Below are 6000 nucleotides of genomic sequence, written 5' to 3' on the forward strand. Positions count from 1 at the left end.
ATCTAAAAAATTGCCGAGGGTGCAATCCACACCATCCTCCAGATCATTATGAAGATATTGAACAAACAAGCCTGAGGACCGACCCTTTGGGCACTCCACTTGATACCGGCTGCCAAACTAGACCAGGGAGCCATTGATCATTACCCGTTGAGCCCGACAATCTAGCCAGCTTCTATCCACCTAATAGTCCATTCATTCAGCCATACTTCTTAACTTGCTGCCAAGAATACTGTGGAGACCGTGTTAAAAGCTTTGCTAAAGTCAAGGAACACGTCCACTGCTTTCCCCTCATCCCACAGAGCTAGTTATCTTGTCATAGAAGGCAATTAGATTAGTCAGGCAGGACTTGCACTTGATGAATCCATTGCGAAGTGTTCCTGATCACTTTCCTCTCCTCTAACTGCTTCAGAATTGATTCCTTGAGGAACTGCTCCTTCTTTTTCCAGGGACTGAAGTGTGAGGCTGCTGGGCCTGTAGTTTCCAGGAATCCTCCTTCTTCCCTTTTTTCAAGATGGCACTACATTAGCCTTTTTCCAGTCGTCTGGGACCTCCCCGATCGCCATGAGTTTTCAAAGATTAATGGTCAATTGCTCTGCAATCACATCCGCCAACTCCTTTAGCACTCTCGGATGCAGCGCATCTGGCCCCATGGACTTGTGCTTGTCCAGCTTTTCTAAATAGTCCCGAACCACTTCCTTCTTCACAGAGGGTGGTCACCTCCTCCCCATACTGTGCTGCCTAGTGGAGCAGTCTGGGAGCTGACCTTGTTTGTGAAGACAGAAGCAAAAAAGCATTGAGTACATTAGCTTTTTCCACCTTTCTGTCACTAGGTTGCCTCCCTCATTCAGTAAGGGGTCCACACTTTCCTTGACTTCTTCTTGTGTTAACATACCCGAAGAAACCCTTCTTGTTGCTCTTAACATCTCTTGCTAGCTGCAATTCCAGGTGTGATTTGGCCTTCCTGATTTCACTCTGCATGCCCGAGCAATATTTTTATACTCCTCCCTGGTCATTTGTCCAGTCTTTCATTTCTTGTAAGCTTCTTTTTGTGTTTAAGATCAGTAAGGATTTCACTGTTAAGCCAAGCTGGTCGCCTGCCATATTTACTATTCTTTCTACACATCGGAATGGTTTGTCCCTGTAACCTCAATAAGGATTCTTTAAAATACAGCCAGATCTCTGGACTCCTTTCCCCTAGCTTCATTATCCTAGAAGTCACATCCATCCAGTTAAATCAGAGGGCCTCCTGCTCCCACTGAATTCAATGACAGCTTTGATACTAATTCAGTGGAAGAGGAGTAGTAGATCTTTATATAAATTTAAACAATGACGATTTATAATTTCAGCATTTTCATTCACTTATTCCCCCCCCCCCCCCCCCAAAACCAATTGTACACAGTTGCTTGGTGCACTTGACAATTGGATTATTCTATGTTATCACATACAAATCTCATTTGCTTGAAAATTAATAATGTGGGGAACTCTGAACATTAGGTAAGAAGGATTGAAGAATGCAATTTAAAATCTTTACATGAAGGTAATTGTTCTTCTCACACAAAACTTTTTTAGATCTGTTTAGCCTATATTGGCTTGGACTCAGGGAATCTGAGTTTTACACATACCATACGGTTAACACTTCAGGTTTCTCAAATCGTCAATGGTTGTCCTACTCCCCCTGAAATTTATGGCATGAATTCATAAACCTCCACTTGCAAAGAAGTGCTACCGTAATTCAAAGGAGACAGCAAAAATGAACTGATCCAATTACAGATTTATCAAATATTAATCACTGAAATCTTCCAGTCCTTTATAGTGCCAATATTTCTCTCCCAGGGTGTAGGAAAGTAATTAGTAATGGTGTTTGATTAATTCTTACCCTTGGAGATGACATTTTCATTTGGAAGAAGAATGCACAAAAACAGAAGATTTTAACTGATTCTTCATTTTCACATGTTTTGAGGAATATCTATAAATTGAGTTTGCTGAATATTTATTCATTTGCAATGAGGAAACTTCATAACACTGGGCAGAGGCACACAGAATCTGCCCCAGGGCCTGTTCTGAAATATATGGGCTGTACACAATACTGTACTCCAGCAACTAAAATGTTAATCATCTCACACCGTAACTACATGGGCTAACCTGGAGTACTGTGTTCCTACAGACTACAAGTTCTGCTCTATTAATATAGCTGCATTAAGCAACATGACTCTATATCTGTCATATGTTGTTTGTTTTCTCATCCCCTTCCCAGAGGGAGAAGTGTGTGGAATGGAGTGTCTTGTTTTGGTAGGGTTGGTTTTGTAGTTAATTATACCTGTTGCTATGTGTTTGTGTAGAGAAGCATCAAAGAAATGCACCTTGCTCTGGAATCGAAGCGGTGAGGTTTGTGATACAAGTGCCAGGGAAGAGGGATACAAGTTGATATATTGTTGCAAATATTCAGTTTTGTATCTGTTTAAAATGAACCAAAAGCCCATCCAATAGACCCAACTCCTTGCCATCTGCATGCACCAGAGGTCCGAAATACAGTAGCAGTGGAACCACTGAGATGCACCACGGAAAGCTCTCTCTATAGCATTGTGTAGGCAGGAAGCTGGAGATGGAAATGAACCATAGAAGGGAACAGTATTGTGGTTGGCAGGTCCATGACTGGACGATCTCCCCTTTCTTAGGGGAGAGTGCTAGGCACAGTTGTATTTGTACTTAAAGAGGTGGGGCTGGGAATATTTTGCCCCTCCTCTACCTTGTGATTCTATGTTCAAATCTTATTTATTTGGTTTATGGACAAGGGACCAGGATCTGATTCAAGGTGTGCAGAAAATCATAGTTTAGCCAGAATGGACCATTAGTTCATTAGTCTAGGTTCTCAACCAGGGACCCGGGCCATTGGGCGCCGCAGGACAAGTTTAAGGGGGTCCATCAAGCATGGCCAGTATTAGACTCGCTAGTGCCCAGGGCAGAAAGCCAAAGTCCCGCTCTGGCAGGACTGCAGCCCGGGGCACCGAGGCCACTAGCTGGGGCTGAAGCCAAAGGTTCTGTGAGCAATTTAGCTTTGTGGTGCTCCCTGTGGCATGGGCCCCTGGGCCAATCACCCTGCTTGCTCTCTCTTAATGCTGGCCCTGGCTTTTATCTGCAGAAAAACAGTTGTGCATAGCTAGGCTGTGGAGGTTTTTATAGCATGTTGCGGGAGGGGAGGCTCAGAAAGAAAAAGGTTGAGAACCCCTAATCTAGTCTGATCTCCTGTATAACACAGGCCATTAACTTTTAACCCCAGATACCCCTATACCTATAATAAGGCCAAAGACTTTAGTTGGATTAAAGCACTAAAGTTGTGACCTCTACTGAAAAGAGTTTCCTGAGATTATGTAGCCCAAGCTCCAGAGTGCTTCAGCAGCAGTGGTAAGAACCTAGAAACCCGTGATACAAACTGCTGTATGGAGGGAGTACTTCCTGGTTCCTCCCAGCAAGTACCCTCTGCCCTCTCAGCAGGAAGTTTTAGTGCTGAGTGGAGCTGGGAGCATGAGATAAGCAGAAAAAGAGGCTGCGGACTGTAATCCCATTCTATGTTTCCTTACAGGTAGGACCAAAATGCGGCACCAGATTTACAATGGCACCGGTGTCACCATGGAGCCGGGCTCGTGCTCAGAAGGGACGCCGGCCCTGCTCCACTTGCGCTACACCCGAGAGCTCACCAGCAGGACACTGTGCATTTGTATGGGTGCGGGGGTTGGGAGGGCACTGGGCCATAGTGGGTCCGGGGGGCTCTGGCCATAGGGAGTCAGGGAGATGTTACAGAGATGCCGACTTTCTGATTTCCCTGGGAGTGCTTGACCCCCCACTTTACCCCAGGGCCTAACAGCCATTCTGCTTCTTCCACCCCTGCTCACAACACCCCACCTCTTACTACCCCTCAGAGGCAGGGTGGGGTGGTCAAGTGGCCAGTGCCTGGGGCCATCAGGAGGGGGGTGGTGGCCCCGGGCCCACCCGACTCCAACCAGGCCTCAACCCAGGGCCCTAACAGCAGTGGAGCAGTCCACCGCTGGGTCAACAGGGAATCCCACCAAAACACAGTGACCTCATGAGGGTGGGAGGTACCACTCCCTCACCCGCTCTGGGTCACTTCCTACCAGCTTTCCTGCAGCAGCAGCAGTCCATAGGGTATCGGGGCCTCCAGGGTCCTCAGCGCTTGGACACTCCCTGGGATTCCGATATCGGCAGGCCTCTGGTGCAAGTCCCAGCTCTTTCGCTCCTGTAGGTAAGGGCGGTAACAGCTCCTAGGCTGGAACCTCTACCAAGCATGCCCTTCCTCCTCAGCAGACCACCTAACTAAGCTATGCTGCTCCCTTTTATACTGCCGCAGAAGTTGGAGCATGCCCCCACAGAGGCGCGGGGTCTGGCTACTAAGAGCACTGCTTTAAACCCATTCTGCTCCAGTGCAGGGCCAGTCACAGATGTCTAAATTTAGTATGGCAGAGGGTAAGTACACAGCTAAATAAATAATAAGAAAAATTAAAAAAAATATATTTTTTTAAAGCGATTAGTACAAGCGAAGTGTCACCGTACCAATCTTTCCGCAATAGTGAAGAATGCTGCTGGCCACTTATGCAAGAGTCTCAATTAAATTATATTAAGACTTAGTTTAAATCGGAGATGAATTGATCTGTGGTCCTCCAAGAGCTAAGCAGATGTGGAGCAGGACCGGGGGGGTTAAGCACTCCAGCAAGCAAACAAAGTCCACCCACTCCCTGGCTGGGAATCAAACCCAAGTCAGGGTAGTGAGAATGCCAAATCCTGACCACTAGACCACCAGGGAGAGGCACTGTGGGACTTGCTTGACCCACATATGTGTGTATCTTCTCCACACGCCACTGGCACAGCAGAAACCTGGACTCCAGCAACTACGGGTGAGGGAGAGCTACAAGTGGTCAGGGCTATAGCAGAAGGCAAAATGCTCCTTCTCTGAGGCCCGAGCTCAGGACCTTCAGATTATGAGACTGACGCGCCACTGACAGCGCTCAGAAGCCTTGCCTGCAGCGCCGACCACTGCTGGGTGGAGGGTGAGTGGCATTTGAGACCACAGCACAGTTGAGTTGTCTGCAGGACAGATGATGGTACAATCGGTGACGTTAGCCTTCTGTAGGCAGACACAGTTCACTTGACTACCCCTGCAGCTGGACCCTCTCCCAGTTCTTCCTGGAAGTTCAGACAGCACCCCCATCCCACAGCAGACCAGCCAAGAAAAAGCCTTCCTTGAGTGGTGCTGGAAGTTCTGCCATGGCACTGAGCAGCTACCATCCTCACCACTTAAGAAGAGGAAGGGGAAAAATGCCCTCTCGGACTAATGAGAGAGGTGCTGCAGGAAGGCAGGAGAGGGCGAGAGCTGAAGAGAGGGGAAAGGCTCCTCCCGCACAGGCCTGAAAGTTGGAGTGCAAAAGGGCGGGTGTGGGCAGGGGAAGGCAGAAGAGCTTCTTGAAAGACAGGTGTAAGCAAAGGGGTTTTGAAAGGCTGCATGTGAGTGATAAACCAGGCAGCCCAGATGAGGAGCAAGCAAAGCCAACCCACTTCCCTGACTGGGAATCGAACCCAGGCCGGTGGCGGTGAGAACGCCAAATCCTGACCACTAGACCATCAGGGAGAGGTACTGCAGGGACTTGCTGGATCCATATATGTGTGTATCTTCTCCACACGCCACTGGCACAGGGGAAGCCTGGAGTCCAGCAACCACGGTGAGGGAGAGCTACAAGTGGTCAGGGCTATAGCAGGAGGCAAAAAGCTCCCTTCTCTGAGGCTCGAGCTCCGGACCTTCAGATTATGAGACTGACGCGCTACTGACAGCGCTCAGAAGCCTTGCCTGCAGCGCCTGGCCACTGCTGGTGGAGGGTGAGTGGCATTTGAGACCACAGCACAGTTGAGTTTGTCTGCAGGACAAATGGTGGTGCAGGCGATGACGTCAACCTCCTGTAGGCAGATGGAGTTCACCTGACTACCCCTGCAGCC

At 48.4% G+C, this 6000-nt stretch overlaps 1 non-coding gene across 1 annotated transcript; it reads right to left on the bottom strand.

The window, feature by feature from the left end:
- Nucleotides 1-5565: 5565 nt before the first annotated feature.
- On the bottom strand, nt 5566-5638 carry TRNAE-CUC. Its single transcript has one exon. It is a non-coding gene; the product is annotated as a tRNA-Glu (tRNA).
- Between the last annotated feature and the right edge of the window lie 362 nt (nt 5639-6000).

This window comes from Dermochelys coriacea, chromosome 11, assembly GCF_009764565.3.
Source record: "Dermochelys coriacea isolate rDerCor1 chromosome 11, rDerCor1.pri.v4, whole genome shotgun sequence".
Lineage (NCBI taxonomy): Eukaryota > Metazoa > Chordata > Testudines > Dermochelyidae > Dermochelys > Dermochelys coriacea.